Below are 23,570 nucleotides of genomic sequence, written 5' to 3' on the forward strand. Positions count from 1 at the left end.
TGTCTACAATGAACTCCCATGTATATCTCTATCTGCATGTTCTGCAAGCTTTGAGAGAAATGAACATTTGAAGGGCACAGCCAAGATGGCGGAATAACTACTCACTTTCTAGAGGGCGCACCAAGCCCAGACAAATACCTGTAAAAAATGGTTCTAAACAAATTCTGGAGCTGTAGAACCCACAGAATGATGGAGTGAAGCAAATCACCAGCCCAAGATAACCTGGAAGGTCCCTGGGAAGTGTTTATAGTGCCAGGTTGGGAGCAGAGCACAGTCCAATGTGGGCTGGGCCACGCCATGCTTCACAACCCCAAAACACCAAGATCAAATTGGAAGGTCAGTGGAAAAAGCCTGTGGGACCAGTGTGGGAGAGTGGAGTGGTCTGGCCCCAGCCCCAGGGCAGCAGAACCCTCAGCAGCCACAGCAACCACAGGGGTAGAGACAGCAACTGTTTCTAGAGGTCTAGGCCCACAGATTGTGGGGGAATTGAGCAGCTCACAGTACACCCCATCCTCACCCCCACTGGAAGCAGAGAAGTACCTTGACAAAAACCTCAAAAGTCAAGCAAATGGCTCAGGAAATGAGCAAAAACTGGAAAAAGAATCAGACTATAGAATTTTACTTTGATGACAAGGAAGAACAAAGCATGCAAACAGAAGAAAAAGTCAAAGCTCTTTCATCAGAAGCCTCCAAGAAAAGTATGAACTGGTCTTAGGCCATGGAAGAGCTCAAAAAGGATTTTGAAAATCAAGTAAGAGAAGTAGGGCAAAAATTGGGAAGAGAAATGAGAGCGATGCAAGAAAATCATGAAAAACAAGTCAACTGCTTGCTAAAGGAGACCCCCAAAAAATGCTGAAGAAAATAACACTTTAAAAAACAGACTCACCCAAACGGCAAAAGAGATCCAAAAAGCCAAAGAGAAGAAGAATGTCCTAAAAAGCAGAACTGACCAGATGGAAAAGGTGATCCAAAAGTTCACTGAAGAAAAAATAATTCCTTAAAGATTAGAATGGAGCAGATGGAAGCTAATGACTTTATGAAAAATAAAAAAATTATAAAACAAAGCCAAAGGAATGAAAATAATAGCAGACAGTGGGAAATATCTCATTGGAAAAACAGCTGACCTGGAAAATAGATCCAGGAGAGACAATTTAAAAATTGTGGGACTACCTGAAAGTCATTATCGAGAAAAGAACCTAGACATCATCTTTCACGAAATTATCAAGGAAAACTGCCTTGATGTTCTAGAACCAGAGGGTAAAATAAATATTGAAAGAATCCGCCGATCCCCACCTGAAAGAGATTCAAAAAGAAAAACTCCTAGGAATATTACAGCCAGATTCCAGAGTTCCCAGGTCAAGGAGAAAATATTGCAAGCAGCCAGAAAGAAACAATTAGGGTATTGTGGAAATACAATCAGGATAACACAAGATCTAGCACCTTCTACATTAAGGGATTGGAGGGCTTGGAATATGATATTCTAGAGGTCAAAGGAGATAGGATCAAAACCAAGAATCACCTACTCAGCCAAAGTGAGTATAATACTTCAGGGGAAAATATGTTCATTTCATGAAATAGAGGACTTTCAAGCATTCTTGATGAAAAGACCAGAAATGAGTAGAAAATGTGACTTTCAAACACAGGAATCAAGAGAAGCATGAAAAGGTAAAGAGGAAAGAGAAATCCTACAGGACTTACTGAAGTTGAACTTTTTACATTCCTACATGGAAAGATAATATTTGTAACTCTTGAGACTTTCCTCAGTATTTGGGTAGTTGGAGGGATTGTATACATATAGACATATAGGGTGAATTGAATAGGAAGGAATGATATCTAAAAAATAAAATTAAGGGGTGAGAGGAATATATTGGGAGGAAAGGGAGAAATGGAATGGGCAAAGTATCTCATAAAAGAGGCAAGAAAATGTTTTTTCAATGGAGGGGGAAAGGAGGGAGGTGAGAAGGAAAAAGCGAAGCTTACTCTCATCACATTCAGCTTAAGGAGGGAATAACATGCACGCTGAATTTGGTAAGAAAAATCTATCTTAAACTACAAGAAAATAGGAGAGAAGGGGATAATTGGGGTGAGGGGGATGATAGAAAGGAGGGCAAATGGGAGGAGGGGGTAATTAGAAGTAAACAGTTTTCATGAGTTACAAATATTATCTTTCCATATAGGAATGTATAGGAAAGTTCAACTTTAGTAAGTTCCTTATGATTTCTCTTTCCTGTTTACCTTTTCATGCTTCTCTTGACTCTTGTGTTTGAAAGTCAAATTTTCTATTCAAGTCCTCTGCTTCACTGAATGACCATTTTTCTCCTGAAGTACTACACTCAGTTTTGCTGGATAGGTGATTCTTGGTTTTAATCCTAGTTCCTTTGACTTCTGGAATATATCCCAAGTCCTTCAATCCTTTAATATAGAAGCTGCTAGATCTTATGTTATCCTGATTGTATTTCCACAATACTTGAATTATTTCTTTTTGGCTGCTTGCAATATTTTCTCCTTGACCTGGGAACTCTGGAACTTGGCCACAATATTCCTAGGAGTTTTTCTTTTGGGATCTCTTTCAGGAGGTAATCGGTGAATTCTTTCAATATTTATTTTACCCTCGGTTCTAGAATATCAAGCCAGTTTTCCTTGATAATTTCATGAAAGATGATGTCTAAGCTCTTTTTTGATTGTGGCTTTCAAGTAGTCCCATAATTTTAAAATTGTCTCTCCTGGATCTCTTTCTCAGGTCAGTTGTTTCTCCAATGAGATATTTCACATTATCTTCCATTTTTTCATTCTTTTGGTTTTGTTTTGTCATTTCTTGGTTTCTCATAAAGTCATTAGCCTCCATCTGTTCCATTCTAATTTTTAAAGAACTATTTTCTTCATTGAACTTTTAGACCTCCTTTTCCATTTGGCTAATTCTGCTTTTGAAAGCATTCTTCTCCTCATTGACTTTTTGAACCTCTTTTGCCAATTGAGTTAGCCTATTTTTCAAGGTGTTATTTTCTTCAGCATTTTTTTGGGTCTCCTTTAGCAAGGTGTTGACCTACTTTTCATGCTTTTCTTTCATCTCTCTCATTTCTCTTCCCAGTTTTTCCTCCACCTCTCTTACTTGATTTTCAAAATCTTTTTTGAGTTCTTCCATGGCCTGAGCCCACTGAATATTTATTTTGGATGTTTGGGATATAGAAGCCTTGACTTTTATGTCTTTCCCTGATGGTAAGCATTGTTCTTCCTCATCTGAAAGGATGGGAGAAGATATATGTTCACCAAGAAAGTAACCTTATATAGACTTGTTTTTTTTTCCCCTTTTTTGGGCATTTTCCCATCCAGTTACTTGACTTTTGGGTCCTTTGTCAAGAGTAGGGTATACTCTGGGGATCTGTAAGACCTCAGTTCCTCCCAAGTTGCACAATCAAATGTGTACACTGGTCTGGGAGCAGGAAGAGATTTTTGTGCCCAGAATCTTAGCAGAGTTTCCTCTTCACAACCACCTGGCCTCCAGTTCTGCCAAGCCAGCACTAGGGGCTGAGATTCAGATAAGCTGCGGGGGCAGGGCCGCCATTAGTGTGAGATAAAGATTAGCTGCCCCAGCGCCTCTACATAGGGCTGAGGTAAGAATCAGCTGCTCAGTGCCCCCAGTGATTTTATGATCCAACAGTGGATGCAGGCTGCTGCCGGGGCTGCTGCCACCTGCCCAATGTGACCTCTGCAGCCGCTGCCTGAGGCTGGAGTTATGGGAAGGCCCTTTGCCCTTCTTTCTTCTCAGCCAGCTGAAAAAACCCTCTCACTGACCTTTGGCGCCTGTGGGTTGAGGGATCTGGGAACTGCAGCTGCTGCTGGTGGTGCCCTGAAGCCTTCTCTTGTCCTGTCCATGCCATATGGCCAAGGCTAGACTGCATTCCCCTCTGAGACTGGTATGATAGACCTTTCCTGTCAGCCTTCCAGGCTGCCTTGGGCTGGAAATCTCTTTCACTCTGTCGTTTTGTGGCTTCTGCTGCTCTAGAGTTTGTTTAGAGTCATTTTTTACAGGTATTTTATGGGCTTTGGGGGAAGAGCTTCTACAGGTCTGTCCTTCTATTCTGCCATCTTGGCTCTGCCCCCTCAGTACCCTGTTACTGCTCCACTATTCTGGGCTCAGCCTTCAATTAAGCCCAACTTTCCTTGTGAGGAATGTTCCTGGGGCCTTTTCTTGACCTGGATTACTCTGGTAAGGCCTATTTGTATGCAGAGTTGGCTTTGGTGTGTGTCTTTTCTCTTATAATACAGGGGCAGCTATGGCCTGCTGTTTTTCTCTTCTCTTCCCTTTTATACATGCATCTCTGAGCTATGGACTGTAGGTTTTATTTCTGCATGCAATAAATTTTATTGCTGTAAGAATTACTTGCAAGGTTGGTTTTGTGTGTGGTTAAACTGGTTGAAATTAACATTTTAATTGTGCTCTTGGTTAGAGTTGTGGAATATTTGTATCTGTGTACTTCTATTTTATGTATCTGTGTTATGTTCCTTTGTGATATCCTCTTGTAGTGTATTTGTGTATTGTGTGTACGTGTTAGTTATGTGGTATTATCAACTCTGAGTACTCACTTTTAAATGGGACAGATGTGTGGTAAAGGTATGGTGGAAGATACAGCACTTCCTATAAACAAGCCCCAAGAAACCCCTTTCAAATGTATAAGAAATATAGCCCTGACTCTCCCTCATATGGCTGGGATTGGGTTGATTTAACTAGTGATGACAGTAAACTTTGCTGACTCTGTGGGGACAGCTTTGATAAAATCAAATTAGAATATTTAATGCAGAAACTGATGAATAAGGAAACTCAGCCTCTTGAGTGGGATAGCTATAACAAATGGTACTCAGAGGCAAAGAAAAATACCATGGGTCTAAATTAGAATCTGTGAAAGAATGGTTTAAATTATGTGAAAACCTTTTCCTTAACAATCCCCAAACTACCCAGCTACCTAAAATTTACCAACCTTTACCAAAAGACTTCACCAGCACTTCAGCTTCTATGTTCCCTTTCAAAGTGCAAGACAAAGTTCTCCCAGCTTGATCAGGACTTGTGGTTTCAAGCCCTGGAAGCATGGAGAATTCCAGGTTTTGGCCAAGGAGTATCCTACCCCAGGAGGGATTCCATAGGCATTGCTTAGCAGTTCCTACTCACCCTGTCTTCACGCAGACCCAGGTATCTGCATCTGTATCAACCCATGGTTGTTTCAGATGGGAAAGAGGAGACTAGCAGTTGGTGCCAGAAAGCACCCCAGAAAAACGGAGGGATCCTCCCAGCAGTCCCAATCACTCAGCAGGTCTAGCTGGGGAGAGCTACCAAGAGGGGTAGGATAAGGGGGGGTGTACAGGCCCTGCCCATTATCCACATGACTCCCGTTGGAGGTGTCTCCTTGTTCATAGAGAGGCAAGAGATGCCTTCTCTAGTTGATACTGGTGCTATTCTCAGTTTTAAACCCCTCTGCCTTCTCCACTCCTGAGTGAGTAGAGTGAACAGAGTATCTCAGTTGTAGGGCTTGCTAAAAAGACCATTGTAGCCAGAAACACTTTCCCTTTTTATAGGAGGGATCAGCACTTTTCACATATGTTCCTCATGTATGTCCATCCACAAATATACTCTAGCCACACATGTCCCCTACAGATATGCCCCAGTTTCACAGGCAAAATATTCTTTTGTTACTTTTCTTACTCTGCTATTTCATTAATGTCTGTATTTTGAATAATTGTATTTTCTGGTTGACTAAAACAATAAGTACATCAGTGGGGGCTTATGAGCTATGGTTTTGAGTGATTATGAACCCACAGAATATCTTATATCTGGGGCAATTTTAGGGGGAGGTTCACATGTAAATGAAGGACACTCACAAGTCCTACAGTCATAATGGGAGATTAGGAAAAAATTAAGACATAGGCCCAACCTGTTAATCTACTTGGGGATAACCAACATAATATTCATGGGGGAAGCAGCTGGCAGCTGATGCACACTACTGATTCAAGAAACAGGACCTGGCCTAAGGTTTGCAGTTACTCCCTCTATGAACTAAGCCTTTTTTTTTTGCTACTATATCAGTCTCTGGCTTCCCATTTTCCAAAATATTTGTCTTACTCCTACTCCCTTCACTCTGGTCAACAGGCTTTTATGCCTCACCCCCCACTGAACCACCCACTCAGGAGCTCAGTACAAAGCTTCTCTAAATTACTACCTTTATTGTGAATTCCTCATGGGTTGCTTTTCTAACTGCCTCATTTAGATTCCTCTGACCACCTCCCGAAACTCATGGGGATGGGACCTGGACTCCTAAAAGTAAAAGACCCTCAGCTCTTGAACTTTTCCACACATTTCAACAGCTCAGGTCACAGGTGTTTCACCTGAGGCACCTGGTCCATCCCAGATACTCAATAATCCTTTCAACTGCTCTTTCACTGTGGCTCTCAGATCACTTACCTCCACCTTACATTGATTCCCTTGGTCCACCCCAGGCTACTTACTGCCAGGCCTAGAGGCCTGTGTGGGCTACCCGAGTCTTCTTACCTCACCTCCGAGGTCTTTGGCTGGCCAAAACCGGATGCTCATATGAGAGAAAGGACGTTCCAGAGTCGAACAAGGGTTGAGCTTTATTTCAGGGTCTAGTTACAAGTGCAGGGGGGTCTTCCTTAGGAGGAAGAGGGGGAGATTTCCTAAGGAGGCTAAGATCTTAAGGGATTGGAAGTAGAAGTACAAGCGGGGAGAGAGGGGGAGGGGAGAGAGGAAAGAAGAAAGCGGAGCCTACTGTCCTCTTGGCTCCTCACATGCTAAGAGAGCTTTCAGGCTTCCTCAATCCTACTTAACCTTCAGCCACACAGTTTGCATCTCAATACCGTGCTGTTAGATAACAATAGTGTGCCCAGATCCGGGACGACCTCGAGGGCAGGGAGACTCCACCCATCACGTATCTCCCGGGGAGAGGCGGAAATACCCGAGCTAGCTCGGTTCACCTCGATCCCCTGCCGTTTCCTGGGGGGGTCTCGTGAGAGCTCTAAGATTTAGAAGCTCCCACCTTTACCCGCCCGAGACTGTCCACACGGAATTGAGCTTCCAATCCCAACATCTCCCCTTCTTTGTTATGCGCGGAGTGCACCTGGCTCTAGAGCAAACAGTGGCTGGAGGCTGAGTGGATTAGGAAGGCCTTTAGCATATGAGTACCCTACAACAAGACTTCATTCACACAGAAATCTGCAGCTAGCACAACTGACAAAGGGAGGCATCAAATAAAACAAAGATGAAACTAAATGGCTGAGTTACAACAGGGGAAGTGCAATCAACTAATCCCAAAGCATATTTTAAGAGGAGCAGCTGGTGTAGGCGCCTTACACGTCACAACCCCCCTTAATCTTGCAAATGGATCTATACAGGTGGAAAATTGGTCACCTCCTCCCCCCCCAATGTCCTGGGTTTGTGATATCAAAGTCCTCCTTCAGCCGGTGGAAAGAGATGCCTAGATGGGAAGCTGTCAGCAGCAGTGTCTGCGGTTGTGATGAGTGCTGCCTCCTCTCTGGGCAGCAAGGTTAAAGCTGTCAGCAGCAGGCTCAGGTGGTGTATGATCCTTCTCCGGGGTCTCCGGGCTCTCCGGGGTCTCCGCCTCCTGCGTCTCCGCCGTCTCCGACATCGGTTCCCACCTACGGATCCTTCTAATGGGAATCCATGCATGACCTTTTCCTATGGAGACACAAACATACCCTGGACCCCATATTAGTATCTTATACGGACCTTTCCATTTCCCTGAGGCCATATCCTTTACCATGGCCCATGTGTCTTTATATCCAGCCTGGGTATTACTTTCCTTGCGGGGTTGTCTTGGAAAAGTCACAAAATGTCTCATAGCTGGAATAGTATGTGAGTTTCTTGAGATATGCAAAAAATTGTGTGTATACACAGCTGTATCAAGCTCTGATTGTGTTAGGCGACCTTTTCCCCTTCTTTGTTTAGCGAGGATCGCCTTCAAGGTGAGATTGGCCCTTTCCACTATGGCCTGGCCTTGTGGATTGTAGGGGATTCCTGTAACATGTCGAATCCCTAGATCGCAGAGGAAGTGTGTAAGGGTTTGAGAAGTATAGGCAGGGCCGTTATCTGTCTTTATTTCTAAGGGTAAGCCTGAAACAGAAAAACAGTGCCAAAGATGTTGAATTACTTTAGCACTTGATTCACCTGGCTGTAAAGTCACCATAAGGAATCCGGACCATGTGTCAACTGTCACATGTATGCACTGGCCCTTAAGATGGGTGACATCCATTTGCCAAATTTCATTGGGTGCCAAGCCACGAGGATTGACACCCTGGTCTAGAGATGGGTGGAATGGGATACATTGGAGACAGCTCTTAACAATTTTTCTGGCCTGTTCTTGAGTTATCCCATATAATTTGCAGAGGGCTTCTGTGGCTAGGTGGAACCTATCACGAGCCTTTTGGGCCCCTTCTTGTGGTTCCGCAGTGTGCCCTACCAGGTATAGTGAATTGTCTGCTATTTGATTTCCTTCAAAAATTGGTCCTGTGCCATTTGTATGTGAGCGCACATGTAAAACATAAAAAGGGTGTGTTCTGTTATTAATGGTGGTCAATAGCCGCTCACACTGTGAAAAAATATTGGACCGATAATCTACAATAGAGTCCTCAATCCGTGAAATTAATAAAGATGCATACTGACTATCAGTGATAATATTAATGGGTATGTCACTATATATTTGGAGAGCTTGGATTATAGCTTCCAATTCGTTCTGTTGAGTAGAGGTGTAGGGTGTGTTAACTATATATACCTCTTGGGAGGCCGAATTATAAATAGATGCCTTGTGATGTTTCGTGGCATCTGTAAAAATGTTAGGCCCTTCTACTGGGTTTGGTGAGTACCTTTTCACTGGTGCTGGGGCCCACTGTAATAATTCTTTGAATAGGAGTCGAATTTGGTTTCATCTGGGCCCAGTGGAGTATAGTGGCCCAAGAAACATGATTCTGAGCTAACTCTTCTACATCCTTAGTGGTGAGTGTAGCATAAAGAATTGGCTGTTTTTGGTATATGTGGGTGGCTCTTCTTACTGCCTCTAGTGCTAACCATCCTAGAAATTCCCACTTGTTTAGTAAACTGCTTCCTGTTTTACTTAAATATACCCACTCTAGGGGCTTCTCTTTTTGGTGTATGACGGCATAGGGAGGTGTGGTGGAGATAATAGATACCTCCAGATCTCCTCCTGGATCCCACCGAAATGTGGTGGACTCTAAAAATTGTTTTTTTATTGCCTCTATGGCCTTGGCTGCTTCAGGAGTCAATGTTCGTGGGGAATTTAAAGCAGAGTCTCCTGTCAATAGTGAATATAAAGGTTGCATGAGAGGTAAAGGTATAGGCACCTTTGATCTTATCCATTGCATAGCTCCTACTAGTTTCTGAGCATCATTGAGTGTTTGGATCTTTATATCCCATTTTGGGGGTTCCGGCCGAATGATGGTGCCCTGTATCTGATATCCCAAATATTTGTAATTGGGTCCTCTCTGTATCTTTTCAGGAGCAATAACTAATCCTAGTCCTAAAAGGTTCCTTTCTACTGCTTGGAAACACTTCTCCAGTTCCTTGAGCTGAGGTGCAGCTATAAGGATGTCATCCATATAATGGATGATTTTGCATTGGTATTGCTGTCTGGGGCTTTCTAAGGCTTGATTAACATACCACTGGCAGATGGTGGGGCTGCAACTCATACCTTGGGGCAATACCTTCCACTAATACCTCTTTGCAGGTCCTTCGTTATTGGGGTGAGGTATTGTAAAAGCAAACCGAGGACAATCTACTTTGTTTAAAGGAATGGAAAAAAAACAATCCTGAATGTCAATGATTATAAGTGACCAACCATCCGGGATGGCATTAGGAGAAGGGAGACCTGGTTGCAGGGCTCCCATAGGCATGAGAGACTGATTTACCTTCCTTAGATCTGTAAGGAACCTGAATTTCCCGGATTTTTTCTTTATGACAAACACAGGAGCATTCCAGGGTGACTTTGATGGCTCTATATTTCCTTTTTCTAATTGCTCCTTAACCAATAATTGTAGTGCCTGGAGTTTTTCTGGAGTCAGGAGCCATTGCTCCACCCAAATCGGGGTGTCTGACTTCCAGTTCAAGGGTGGGGACTCCAGAGCAACAGCAATGGCCCTTACTAAAAATTTGATAACCTCATCCCGAGGCGGCTCATAATGTCTCTGCCCCAGATGTTAAAACTAAGTCCTGGAATCACCAACGGCCATACGGTCCCTTGGCGATCCTCTGCCTCCCACTTTACTGGGTGCATTGTCTCTAAGGTATTTTGGCACCCTCCTATTTCCCACACTGGTCTTTGGCTTTCTTTGAGCTTCCAGTGCCGGGGTACTGAGCGACTGCTAAGGCAGGTCCTATCCGCTCCAGTATCAAGGAGGCCAGTCATGGGAATTCCATTGAGCCAGATTGTACACTCGGGTCTATTCTGTCCTATTTCCTTTAGTAACTGGATTTGAACTGAGTGCTTTAAAGGAAGGGCAATAGCTATGGGAAGCTGATTGTCTATATGAGCTGGCTCGGCTACCACATTGGAGCATGGAAGTGCTGTGGTGCCGGTGGGATAAACTCCTGTATATATAACTACGGGTGCATGAGAGGGGTTCTGTAATATCAGGGATTCCTCCTGTATGGGGTCTCTCAGGGGAATCATGGCAAACTGATGAGCTGCAAGCTGGCACTTCTCTAAGCTGTAAAGGTGTTGCATTCCTTCCTCTGGCCCCATAATCTCCTGTATTCTCCCTCCAAGGGGTCGTCCCGATTCTCTGCCAAAGGGTACACTTTCGGGGCCCTCGAGGGGCCCCTCACCCCGTTTCCCGACTTCCTACATTGTTTAGCTAAGTGACCTGGCTTTCCACATGAAAAACAAGGGTCCTGGCCCCTCCCTGTACTTATTTCTTTCCTACACTCTTTCTTAAGGTGTCCCGGTTTTCCGCAGTTAAAACATTTTTTCTCCAAAGAGATATTACTTAAGGCGGCGGCCAGGTACTTCCCTTGCACCTGTGCCAAGTAGACCTGACTTCCTACCCTTTCACATCTCTGTATCATTTCTTCAACAGATGCATTCTTTGGCAGTCCCAGCATTGCCTTTTTGCAGTCATGATTACAATTCTGCCGCAGCAATGTCCTCAACACTATCTCTGTCCCTTGGTTTTCCTCTCCCATATCTCGACCTACTGCCTCCTGCAGCCTGGCCACAAAATTAGTAAATGGCTCATTGTTTCCTTGAGTAATCCCAGTCATGGGAAACTCTCTCTCTTTCTTAGAGGCTATAACCTTCCAGGCGGCAATAGCCATTCCGGCAATCAAAACATAATCGGAGGCTGAGTACTGTAATTGATTTCCTGTAGCCTCAAACTGCCCTGTTCCTGTAAATTGCTGATAAGCCTGGGGGGCCTGAGCCCCTAGCCCACCGGTAGTGCTCTTTACCCTCTGAGAAAATTCTGATACCCAAATCACATTCTGCCCAGGGGTAAGGCAGGCTCTAGCTAAGCTCTTCCAGTCATTAGGAGTCAGAACGAACTGACCACTGAGAGTTTCAAGCATGGCTATGACAAAGGGTGAATTAGGGCCATGCTTGGTACAAGCCTCTTTAAGAGTCGCCACTCTCTTCCACTCTATGGGTATGTGGCTCCTTCGAACGCCACCGGGGACACTGGGGTCCGCTATTTCTAGCACAGGAAATGTCCCTACATCTTCTCCATTCTCTATAGCCTTTCTTATTCCTTTTTCCAAACTGGACTGTGGCCCTGAACTGTCTGACCAATGGAGCAGGTTATAAGGAGGCGCAGAGGGAAGGTACGGCCTATTCTCCCCTGCCTCACCTTTTCCATCTGCTAGATGGAGCTCCGAGTCTATTTTTTCTTTACGCTCCTTAACTTTCCGCTTAACTTTCTGCTTGCCTGGACTCTCCGTCCCTCCCGTGTTCTCCCCTCCCCTCTTTCCGCTTCCACTCTCTTTCCAATCCCGCCCTGGCCTCTCCGGCCCTTCCAGCAGGCTCTTAATTACACCGAATATCAGGAAATCTAAATCCTCCAGCTCCCCAGGGTATTGTTGCTCATGAGCAGTCATTTGCTCTCCAACCGCTCCCCATTTTTCTCTTGATATTCCTGCCTGCTTGAGCCAAGGAGAAACTTTCCAAATCCTTTTACAAAATTCTCGGAGGTCATCTAACTCTATTGTGACCCCCGCCTTCCTGCATTCCCTGTGAAGTTTCTCAGCCCAGACCTCCTGTTCCTCTGGCTTTATTACTGGCAATAGATTCCCCATCTCTGCCTTTTTCCCATGGGTGTGGGAAGCTTCTCTCACTCTTTCTCTCCTTCCGAATCTAGGATTCGGGACTCGCTTCTTTCACAGCCCCTTCCGGGTGTTCCCCCAAAACACCCAGGATATCCGCGCTCCTGTCCTCTGTTCGGAGACGCCAACTGCCAGGCCTAGAGGCCTGTGTGGGCTACCCGAGTCTTCTTACCTCACCTCCGAGGTCTTTGGCTGGCCAAAACCGGATGCTCATATGAGAGAAAGGACGTTCCAGAGTCGAACAAGGGTTGAGCTTTATTTCAGGGTCTAGTTACAAGTGCAGGGGGGTCTTCCTTAGGAGGAAGAGGGGGAGATTTCCTAAGGAGGCTAAGATCTTAAGGGATTGGAAGTAGAAGTACAAGCGGGGAGAGAGGGGGAGGGGAGAGAGGAAAGAAGAAAGCGGAGCCTACTGTCCTCTTGGCTCCTCACATGCTAAGAGAGCTTTCAGGCTTCCTCAATCCTACTTAACCTTCAGCCACACAGTTTGCATCTCAATACCGTGCTGTTAGATAACAATAGTGTGCCCAGATCCGGGACGACCTCGAGGGCAGGGAGACTCCACCCATCACGTATCTCCCGGGGAGAGGCGGAAATACCCGAGCTAGCTCGGTTCACCTCGATCCCCTGCCGTTTCCTGGGGGGGTCTCGTGAGAGCTCTAAGATTTAGAAGCTCCCACTTTTACCCGCCCAAGACTGTCCACACGGAATTGAGCTTCCAATCCCAACAACTTACCATTCCTTAATACCAATAAGATCTTTTCGCTGAACCTTTTCCTCTTTTTCTGGTATCAATTTTATCCCTATTAAATTGTCCAGATTCACTTAAGAATCTCCCAACTCCTATTGGTATCACAATAAACTCACTACTTTGACTGGAAGGATTGAGTGGTTGAACTGTTTTAGGCAGAACTCCCTGTACCTTGAATTTTGGGGTTCCTAGCATCCCAAAGTTAAGGATTTCCCTGAGAGAAACTGCAGCATCTCATAAGTTGTAAAATCCCCCTGTAGCAAGTGGAGTGTGGTGGTCTGCCCTACCAAATCAGCCATCAGACCACCTCTGACCTCAGACCACAGCAAAGGCAACAATAAAGGTATCTATTCAATTTCTGCTTTAGTGTGGAAATCCCAGAAAAGTGTCTTGTTCCATAATCATGTTACAACTAAACACCTATGCCTAGAAGCACTGAATTCCATGAGCTTCACTCCATCTCCCTGGGATTCATCCTGATACCATAGCTCTGCTGCTGTATTGCCCCCATCCATAGAATTGTTCTTCTGATGACTCTCCACACTACATCACAGTCTCCCTCCCTTCTGGGAAGGCCTCTGTGCTTTTATTTACACTATACTCAATGTATTCCTATTTCAGGGAACCACTCCACTGAAGTTCCTCTCTGATTAAAGCTGTCCCTCCATGGGCAATAAAGGCTTGCTTTCTTGCCTACTACAGCACTGTTGGCATTCATTAGAACCCTGACTGGTACCGTAGCCACCTTTAGCACACCGTACCTGTCTGTTGTGAATCTCTTGACTGAACTAACCACAAGCCTGGAGTGTACAGTGAAGTTTGTCACTATCCTCCAAATGCAGGTTGATTCACTTGCTCTCATGGTATTCCAAAGCCATTGGGTACTGGACACTGTAACAACTAAGAGATGGTGGGCCTGCACCAATACTGGGAAGGAACATTGTTTCAATATCAACCAATATTCTCAAATAGAAGAAGACCTTATTGCTTTAAGTAAGCAAGCAGAAGATTTATGGAATAGGGACCAAAACATTCTGAAGCATGCTTCCCTTTCACTGTCCTTTGAACTACTTTCTTGATTACTAGAAAACTTTGGCAGCATTCTCCATTCTGCCCTTCTTGGTTTGACATTTCTTTTTTAAATTTATCTTGCCATCTATCTTGCTAGCATTCAAATTTTAACTTACTTATTCTTACACAAAATCAAAATCATGTTTCTGATTAATGTTCCTCATTGGCCTTCAATAGTTGTTCAAAGAATAAGAAAGGAATTTTAACTTTTGTAATAATCAATATATGTTTAATGAATATATTAAAAATTTAGATTTCTCAGATCTGCCTCTCTTGAAAGTTAGAGCTCACAATGTAACTGGAAAAGATTAACCAAATTTGACAGTTCCACCTGTGCACTTGAAGTGAAGCAAATCAAAGGTTGTAGAACCTATTCCTGTCACAGAATTCCAGTGTTGTGCCCTAGGGAAGGTGGTCAGGATGCCCCAAAACGTAACTCCAGGATTGTTATATTGTGAGATTTGTGGATTTCTGCTGGTAAACAACTAAGCCATTGTTTGTAATCCACTTTTCTCCCTTCCCATTTGTAATTTACGTATATAATCTGTCTTCACTTCTGCAAGGTAGAATTCTTTCAGGAAGATTCCTGATTTGCAAATGTGCTTCTCATAATGAAACAAATTAATTAAACAGCTACTTGATTGATGGCACTTTGTCTTTGGCCTGCTGGTTCATCATTCTCAGGTTAGAGAAGAGTTCACTACAATCCTGTTAACACTTTCCAAAGTCACAGCCCAGGCCATGACAAACCTCTCCTCGTCCCAGGGTCCCCGCTGGTTGGCCCCCTCTCCAGCTCTCCTGCTGCCCTGGCCACATTCGTGTCCTCCTCCTCCAGCCAGGAAGCCTCCGAGGGCTGAGCGAGCGCTCCTCCAGTCGCCAGCTCGTGGTTTCCTTCCTCCGAGCCGCTGCTTCCTCCAGGAAGATGGCAGGGCACTGGAGTCATTTCTTAGACCTGTGGCCTACTGGGGTAGGAGAGGACTGGGAAAGACCGCGTGGCGGACCAACCGGTAGGAGCCCCAGCGTCCCGCCAAGTCTGGAACCCCACGCCTCGTGACTCTCCATGGGCTCCGGAGCTGTGAACACCACGCACCAGGGTAAGCTGAGCGCAGGGCTCCAAGGCAGTCAGGGAGGTAGGGACGGAGCAGGCAGGACCGCATTCCAGGAGAGGAGGGGCCTAGCCAAAGGCATGCGCAGCAGGCGCCTCAGCCTCCAGACTACGATTCCCAGAAGCCATTACTCGCCTCCGTGGTATTTTCCCAGCCTAAGGGGGGAAATTGGACTTCCGTCTTTTATGTCACTTCCGCCTCGTGTCCTCTCCGCCTCTTTCACGTTTAATGGTGGTCCCTTCCCCTCATTTGTCCTGAGCTTAAGTGTGACGGAGTGAGGGACATCCAAGAACGGGGCCAGGCCCAGGCGGAGACCGGCTACGGGGGGCGTCGAGCCCCCGGGGCCTGGTGTGAAACTCACCGAGAAGGGGAGAGGTGTCCGCCAGAGGAGGAAGGAAGCTCCCGAGGGCTTCCAGGGGTCCGGGGGCGGCCTGTGGGGTGGGGATGGAGGAGGAGCACGCGAAGGTGGGGTCTGGGAGGCGTGTTCTAACCCTCCTTCAGTCACAGGCATCCTGTGATGGTGGTTAGGTCCTGCCCCTCCAGGCCATGGTCCTCACCTGGTGCCCTGGGTCTGAGGGCTGGAGCCCCCAGTGTCAGTTCCTCTGCTTCTCTTTCTGGCCTTCCCTGTGGCCTCATCTCCTCCCAGCATCCTCTGGGGCACCCTCCCTCCCCCCCCCCAGAAGCTTTCCTTTGCTGAAAGGGTCACGTGTCTGGTCTCCAGGTTTTACTCTATAAAGAGATATTGCCCCCCCTTTGGCCATTCCCTCACGGCCCCCTGGAGAGAAATGACGTTCACTGTGGCCCCCGCAGTCACGCCCCTCCCTCCTTGAGTCCCTCTTCCCCCGCTTCCGGCGGAAATGGGGATTCCCAGCCTCCCCAGCGTGGCCCCTCCTGCTCACGGTTCTCCTTCCCTCCTCAGCCCTGCCTCGTGTGACCTTGGCTTCACCCCCGTAGAGGGGAACCTGGAGGAAGAGGGATGGCCTCTGTGCTGAGAGCCAGGCAGGGACAGGTGAATGCCCTCCTGGCCTGAGACGGTGGGATACGTGTCATTGCTCTAACTCTGGAAATGGTGAGAATCAGGAAATCATGTGTGTCGAGCTAAATAATACCATAACCCCCAGTTTATACACACACACACACACACACACACACCCACCCTTTATTTTGAGTTCCAGATACTTTCCTTACCTCTCATCCTTTCCCCTTCCTTTGAGAAGGCAAACAATAGGATACCGATTATGTATGTGAAGTAATGCAAAACATTTCCATATTGACCCTGGTAAAAAAAAAGTGAGAAAAATAAAATTGAAAAGAATATGTTCAATCTTCATCAGTTCTCCGTTTTAAAAAGTGAGTCATTTGGAATTTTCATGGACTGTTTTTATTCTTCAGAGTAGCTAAGTTTTTCCACAGTCGATCAGTGTTATGATATTTGATGCTACTGTGTCCAGTCTTCTAGTTCTGCTTAGTTTTTGTATTTACTTATTTTATTTTTAATTTATGGAATAAAACAAGAGTTTCCATAACACAGTATCATGAAAAAGGTAATTGGATATGAACCTGCAAATCTGTTATGTACAACTTGCTATTCCTTTTAAATATGTAAGTTTTTCTTATTTTCTTTAACTTCTCCACCCCTGTCCCCTTGGCTAGCATTAGACATAAAGAGGGGTGTGTGTGTATGTGTGTGTGTGTGTGTGTGTAAAATTGTGCATATGTAATATATAATTATATATGCACATGTCCATATATGTATATGTAAAATTATTTTTTACATACTTTCATCAGTTCCTTCTCTAAATGCAAATAGCACCTTCATGCATGACAATTGCACAACAAACTGGGGCCAAGCCCCTTCCTCAACTTAGGGCTGGACCCTAAATATAGGGGGAGATGTACTTTTATACATTAAAAACAACCAAAGAACACCAATTAACTAAAAACAAATAATACAATGTTATGTAATCTGATTTCTAATTGGAGAAAATATTAGTAACTTTCCATATGGAGGGTAGAACAACAGGTTCAGTTTCCTGCATTCAAAGGTGTCCAACTTCCCCCAAGTGTCTGTATACAGTCAAAGGAACTTGTTCACTATGGGGCCAGTTTTCAGAGAAGGTATACGGGTTGCTTTAGTTGTACAGTTGTGAGATAACTCTTTACATTACTCTTTTCCTAGGTCCTTAGTTAAGGGTCTCTAAACAGCAGGTAGTGGTGGTCTTGTTTCCCAGCCACACAGGGCTAGGTTCAAATAATGCAATAAGGTTTTCTCCCAAATCCCACAATTGAATAAATTTTTCTCACAAGACAGAAATTAAATGGGACCTGTAATTGAACAGAAAAAGAGCTGAACTGAGCTACCTCCAGAACTGAGTCACAAAATGAAGTCAGAGTCATTGACTCAATTGCCTCAATTCCCTGTACCACTTACTGTTCTAATAGCCTCAATTACCTCACCCTACTGGCACGCAGTTTGAATTTCACTTTCATAAGAGTGAGTCCTGTAGCTGGGTAAGCACAACTGTTTCTGGTATTTCAGGAATCAGTGACATTCAAGGATGTGGCTGTGGAATTCACCCGAGAGGAGTGGGTACACTTGAGCCCATCTCAAAAAATGTTGTACAGGAATGTGATGCTAGAGAACTATAGGAACTTGGTGTCTTTGGGTAAGAACAGCTACTCCTTTGGAGTCTTGATAACTTTGATAACTTTCAGGATTTTTAATAAGATTTTTTATTCTTTGGCATACAAAAGGAAATTATTCCTAATCCTTTTGTCACCAGCAGACAGATTGCTTGTGCTACCTGTTTCCAGAAAAAAAAGGTCTTTGCTTAGTATGCCTGGAAATGGATTTCTTGCTTTGTTATCCTTGAGAATGTATCTTCCCCCCATTGCTTCAAATCCAAGATTTCCTTTTTAATTTCAGCTTAGATTTCATCATACAAAATTCCACTATATAAGCAGAGAGTGAGTCAAATGAACTATTTTTTCCTAAGTCCTGTTCAGTAATCCATTTTACCATAATATCGAGTATCCTTGAGTGTTCCTCCGTACTATACTTGAGGTCTTCCCAGTTTGCCTAGATTTTTCCCAAAGATGGCTAGAATGCACTTTTAATTCTTTTCAGTAAGTTTTATGGATGCTTTACAAAAAAAAATTTCTTCTCCCCCTACCTAAACAAAGAAAGATAGAAAAATACCTAGTTCTCCCTCCAACCAATCCATTGAGCCTTCCATGGTTGAAAAACTGGGGAAATGAGCTCATAGAATGCCCTTGGTGGCTCCCTTGTCCCCCTACCTTTCTACTAAGAGTTGTAAGGACTATTTCATCTTTTTTATGATGGAACTCTGATATGCCTGCTTAGCACTTTTTAATTTTCAACTAACAGGATTTGAAGTTTCCAAACCAGATGTTATCTACCAGTTGGAAAGAAAGGAAATGTCTTGGATGCCAGAGGCAGATATTCCCAGAAGCAGCTGTCCAGGTAACTACATAAAAACTAAATAGCCGGGTCCTTGCAAAATACCAACTTCTTGGTCATTTCAGGTCAAAGCACCTCTAAGAGGTTGAGCAACGTGATCTATCAAAGCTTCTCAGAGGAGCCGACTTCAAAACTTAATTTTTTTGCCTCAAGAAGTAACTTTTTTTGTGTATCTCTACTGAAATGTACCTCTACTCTCAGAGAAAGTTGTTGCTTCAGTACAGGGCAGTTATTTCTCTTCTATTCACTGAAGATTATCTTCTCTTAAGCAAGCATTTTCCTGCCTCACTTGCATGAATTCATTCTCCCTTTTAAAATAAGTGCATTACTTAAAATATTAAGTTATGTGCTAATTTTGCTTCTGAGTTCTCTTCTGATATTTTCTTCTGTTTTGTTTTTATGATTGCGTTGTTTTACTGCTGTAACTTTTTAAAATATTTAATCCTCACTGAATTCTCCTTTCTTCAGCCTATTATGTTATGCGTTGTTCTATTTTTCTTTATGTTTTGAAATTATGTTTATAAAGGCACATTAGCATGTTCATGTGATAGGACTTGTTTAGCTTATAACCCCATCATTAGGCCTATAGATTTTCATTATTTTGCTCTTTCACAAAAAGCTGTTGTGAAAATTTTGTTGAGAGTACTTTGCTTTCAGTAACATTTTGAGGATGCAGATCTTGTAGTGAGATCAGTGGGTCAAAGCATATTGACAGTTTTTTATCTCTAGCTGAAATTGCTGTAACTTTTCAGAATAATGGGAGCAACAACCTAATAAGTACCTATTTCAATATAACTGCCAAAATTTACCATTTTAAATTATCTTTGCTAATCTGGTGGCTATTTATTGCTAGTTTTAAATTGTTTTCATTTTTACTTCTTTGATTACCAGAGTTTGAGTAAAATTTTAGATAATTATTCATTTCTCTTGTCAAAAAATAAGTGCATGTCTTACTCTTACAAATTTCAATCAATTCCTTACAAAGTAAATATGTTGGATTTTTAAGGAAATTTAAGGCACAATTTTCTTATTTTCCTTTCATATTTCTTCTTTATTCTGTTTTACTTCATGTATGTATTTCTCCTCACTCTAAGCTCACTCCTTTATTTTCTTTCTCTTCAGTCTTTTTCCTTCCTATTTTCACCTCAGATGTTAAGGATTTATTTGCAAGTTCTCAAAGTCATCTGTTTTTTGTGAATAGCCTTATTCAAATGTCATTCAAATGTCAACCACTTACAGTAGATTCAGGCTTCATTCATTCCTCCAGGTTATTTTACCCTAAGTTAATTCGCTTAGATATGTTACCTTTGAGTCATCATACTTTCACATAAGCTAAAATTGACCCTTAGTGAAAGGAGAATAACTCTAAAACTGTTGAGCAACTAAGAACGTTGGGAAAGGATTAAAAAAGCAGGGTTAATAAGCTCTTTATTCTTCTTTTCAGAAAGCAGAGAATTTACTGGAGATAAAACCCTGGAATGTAATGAATGTGGAAAGGCCTTCAGGAACAAAAAGCATCTTTCTATGCATCAGAGAATTCATACTGGAGAGAAACCTTATGAATCTAGCGAATGTGGGAAAGGCTTCAGGATTAAGAAACAACTTTCACAGCATCAAAGAATTCGTACTGGAGAGAAACCTTATGAATATAATGAATGTGGGAAGGCTATTCTCTCCAACTCAGAACTTGTTAAGCATCAAAGAATTTGTACTAGAGAGAAAAGTTATGAATATACTGAATGTCAGAAGGCCTTCTTGAAAAATCCAGAGCTTACTGTGAAGCAGAGAATTCATACCGGAGAGAAATCTTATGAATATTTTGAATGTGAAAAGGCCTTCAGGAGTAAGGGATGTCATACTGAGCATCAGAGAAGTCACAATGGGGAGATGCTTTATGAATGTAAGGAGTGTGGTAAATCTCTCTCCAACTCAGAACTTGTTAAGCATCAAAGAATTCATACAGGAGAGAAGCCTTATGAATGTCCTGAGTGTGGGAAGGCCTTCAGGATTAACTCACAACTTACAATGCATCAGAAAATTCATACTGGCAAGAAACCTTATGAATGTAATGAATGTGGAAAGGCCTTCAGGAGGAAGGTACATCATACTTTGCATCAGAAAATTCATACTGGAGACATTCTTTATGAATGTAAGGAGTGTGGAAAGGCTTTCCCCTATAACTCATATCTTACTCGACATCAAAAAATTCATACTAGAGAGAAACCTTATGAATGTATTGAATGTGGAAAGGCCTTTAGGAGTAAGACACAACTTACAGTGCATCAGAAAATTCATACTGGAGACATTCTTTATGAATGTAAGGAGTGTGGGAAGGCTTTCCCCTATAACTCATATCTTACTCGACATCAAAAAATTCATACTAGAGAGAAACCTTATGAATGTATTGAATGTGGAAAGGCCTTTAGGAGTAAGACACAACTTACAGTGCATCAAAGAAGTCATACTGGAGAGAAACCTTATGAATGTAGTGAATGTGGGAAGATTTTCAAGAGTAATTCACAACTTACAGTGCATCAAAGAATTCATACTGGAGAGAAACTTTATGAATGTAGTGAATGTGGGAAGATTTTCAAGAGTAATTCACAACTTACAGTGCATCAAAGAATTCATACTGGAGAGAAACCTTATGAATGTAGTGAATGTGGAAAGGCCTTTAGGAGTAAGACACAACTTACAGTGCATCAGAAAATTCATACTGGAGAGAAACTTTATGAGTGTATTGAATGTGGAAAGGCCTTTAGGAGTAAGACACAATTTACAGTACATCAGAAAATTCATGCTGGAGAGAAACCTTATGAATGTAGTGAATGTGGAAAAGCCTTTAGGCATAACTCAAAACTTAGAGTGCATCAGATAATTCATACTGAAGAGAAACCTTATGAATGTAGTGAATGTGGAGAGGCCTTTAGGAGGAAGGTACATCATACTTTGCATCAGAAAATTCATACTGGAGACATTCTTTATGAATGTAGGGAGTGTGGGAAGGTTTTCCCCTATAAGTCATATCTTATTCGACATCAAAGAATTCATACTGGAGAGAAACCTTATGAATGTAGTGAATGTGGAAAGACTTTCATGAGAAAGGCACAACTTATTGTACATCAGAAAATTCATACTGGAGACAATCTTTTATAAATTCAAGGAGTGTGGGAAGCCTTTCACCTACAACTCATATCTTACTCAACATGAAAAAATTCATACTAAAAATAAACCTGATGAGTGTAGTGAATGTGGGAAGACCTTTAGAGTGAGGATATAACTTACTCAACACCAATGAATTCATTCAGGAAAGAAGCCTTAAGAATGTAATGCATGTAGGAAGGCCTTCTGTTGCAACTCGGATCTTATTAAACATCCAAAATTCATGCTGGAGAAAAAGTTTATCTAGTGAATATGGGAAGACCTTCAGGAAGAAACCATATCCTAATGTGCTTCAGAGAATTCATATGGGAGAAATTTTTTATGAATGTGAGTACTGTGGGAAGGCCTTCCATCACAAATCAGATCTTTCTCAACTTCAAATAATTCATACCTTATGAATGTAGTGTACAAGGGAAGGTCTTCCACCTGAATGCAGTTCTTACTCAACATCAGAATATTCATACTGGAGAGAGACCTTATGCATGCAATGAATGCAGTGAATGTGAGAAGACCTTCAGCCTGAAAACACAACTTGCTTAACATCAAAAAACTAATTCTGCAGAGAAACCTTTTGAGTTTTGGAAGGCCTTTAGACTAAGGACACTATATCCATCAGTGAATTCATATTAGAGTAATCCTTCATTAATGTAAGGAGCATGGGAAGATCCTCCACTTTACTAGACTGTGATTCTGAGTCCCTAGATGCAGTTCAGAGAGTCCTTATTGAGACTCCTTGGGAGAAGAAGATATCATTCCCCTCTGCAGAGGCCTCTAAGGAGAAAGACTTCTTGTTGCCTGTTTTGTTGTGGACCTATGATTTCATCCTTTTGGAGAAGTCAGTGTGAAGGTTACCTACCCTTATTGAGATGGACAACAGCTCTCTAAAAGATTGTCCTAGGCAAACCATGATTCCAAAGGACTGAAGATAATCATACTGCCCCTCTCTTTCTGGAGAAGTGATGCATATAAAGTATACAATGAGACTTACCTTTTGGGATGTGACCAGTGTAGAAATTTATATTGCTGGACTATACATATATACATGTCTGTGTGTGTATGTGTTATGAAGGTTATACTTTTCTTGTCTTTTTTGTTCTATGAGGGTGAAGATGAAATAATTGCTAAAAATAAAAGTAAATTTTTACCTTTAAAAAAAACAACCTTGTATAATCAGAGTCTAGTAGAGGATATCTAGATCTCCTGAGATGAATATATGTAAACCACCATTACATAAGGGGCAGCTAGGTGGTGTAGTGGATAGAGTACCAGGTCAGGAGTCAGGAGGACTTATTGTCCTGAATTCAAATATGGCCTCAGATACTTTATAGCTGTGTGATTCTGGCAAGTCACTTAATCCTATTTCTTTCAGTTTCCTCATCTGGAAAAAGATATGGAGAACAAAATGCCAAACTGTTCCAATATTTTTGTCAGGAAAACCCCAGATGGGATCACAAAGAGTCAGACATAATGACAGAATAACAATATCTATATTTTTACGTGTGTGTGTGTGTGCATACAAACACTTTTATGTAAGCTTTTTGGAAATCAGGACTGTTTCGTTCTTTACCCTTCTCACCATTGTTGAGCTCAGTGCTTGACATATAATAGATGCCTAATAACTGTTTCTGATCATTTGATTGGTTTGAAGGGCTA

At 42.8% G+C, this 23,570-nt stretch overlaps 1 protein-coding gene and 1 pseudogene across 1 annotated transcript in view; one reads left to right on the top strand and one right to left on the bottom strand.

Annotated features, from left to right (window-relative positions):
- The window catches only part of LOC140521639 (uncharacterized), a 264,697-nt gene that overhangs the window by 59,528 nt on the left and 181,599 nt on the right, over positions 1 to 23,570 (bottom strand). The window lies entirely within an intron of this gene.
- On the top strand, positions 15,466 to 23,074 carry LOC140521638 (uncharacterized; annotated as a pseudogene).

This window comes from Notamacropus eugenii, chromosome 1 (genome assembly GCF_028372415.1).
Source record: "Notamacropus eugenii isolate mMacEug1 chromosome 1, mMacEug1.pri_v2, whole genome shotgun sequence".
Taxonomy (NCBI): domain Eukaryota; kingdom Metazoa; phylum Chordata; class Mammalia; order Diprotodontia; family Macropodidae; genus Notamacropus; species Notamacropus eugenii.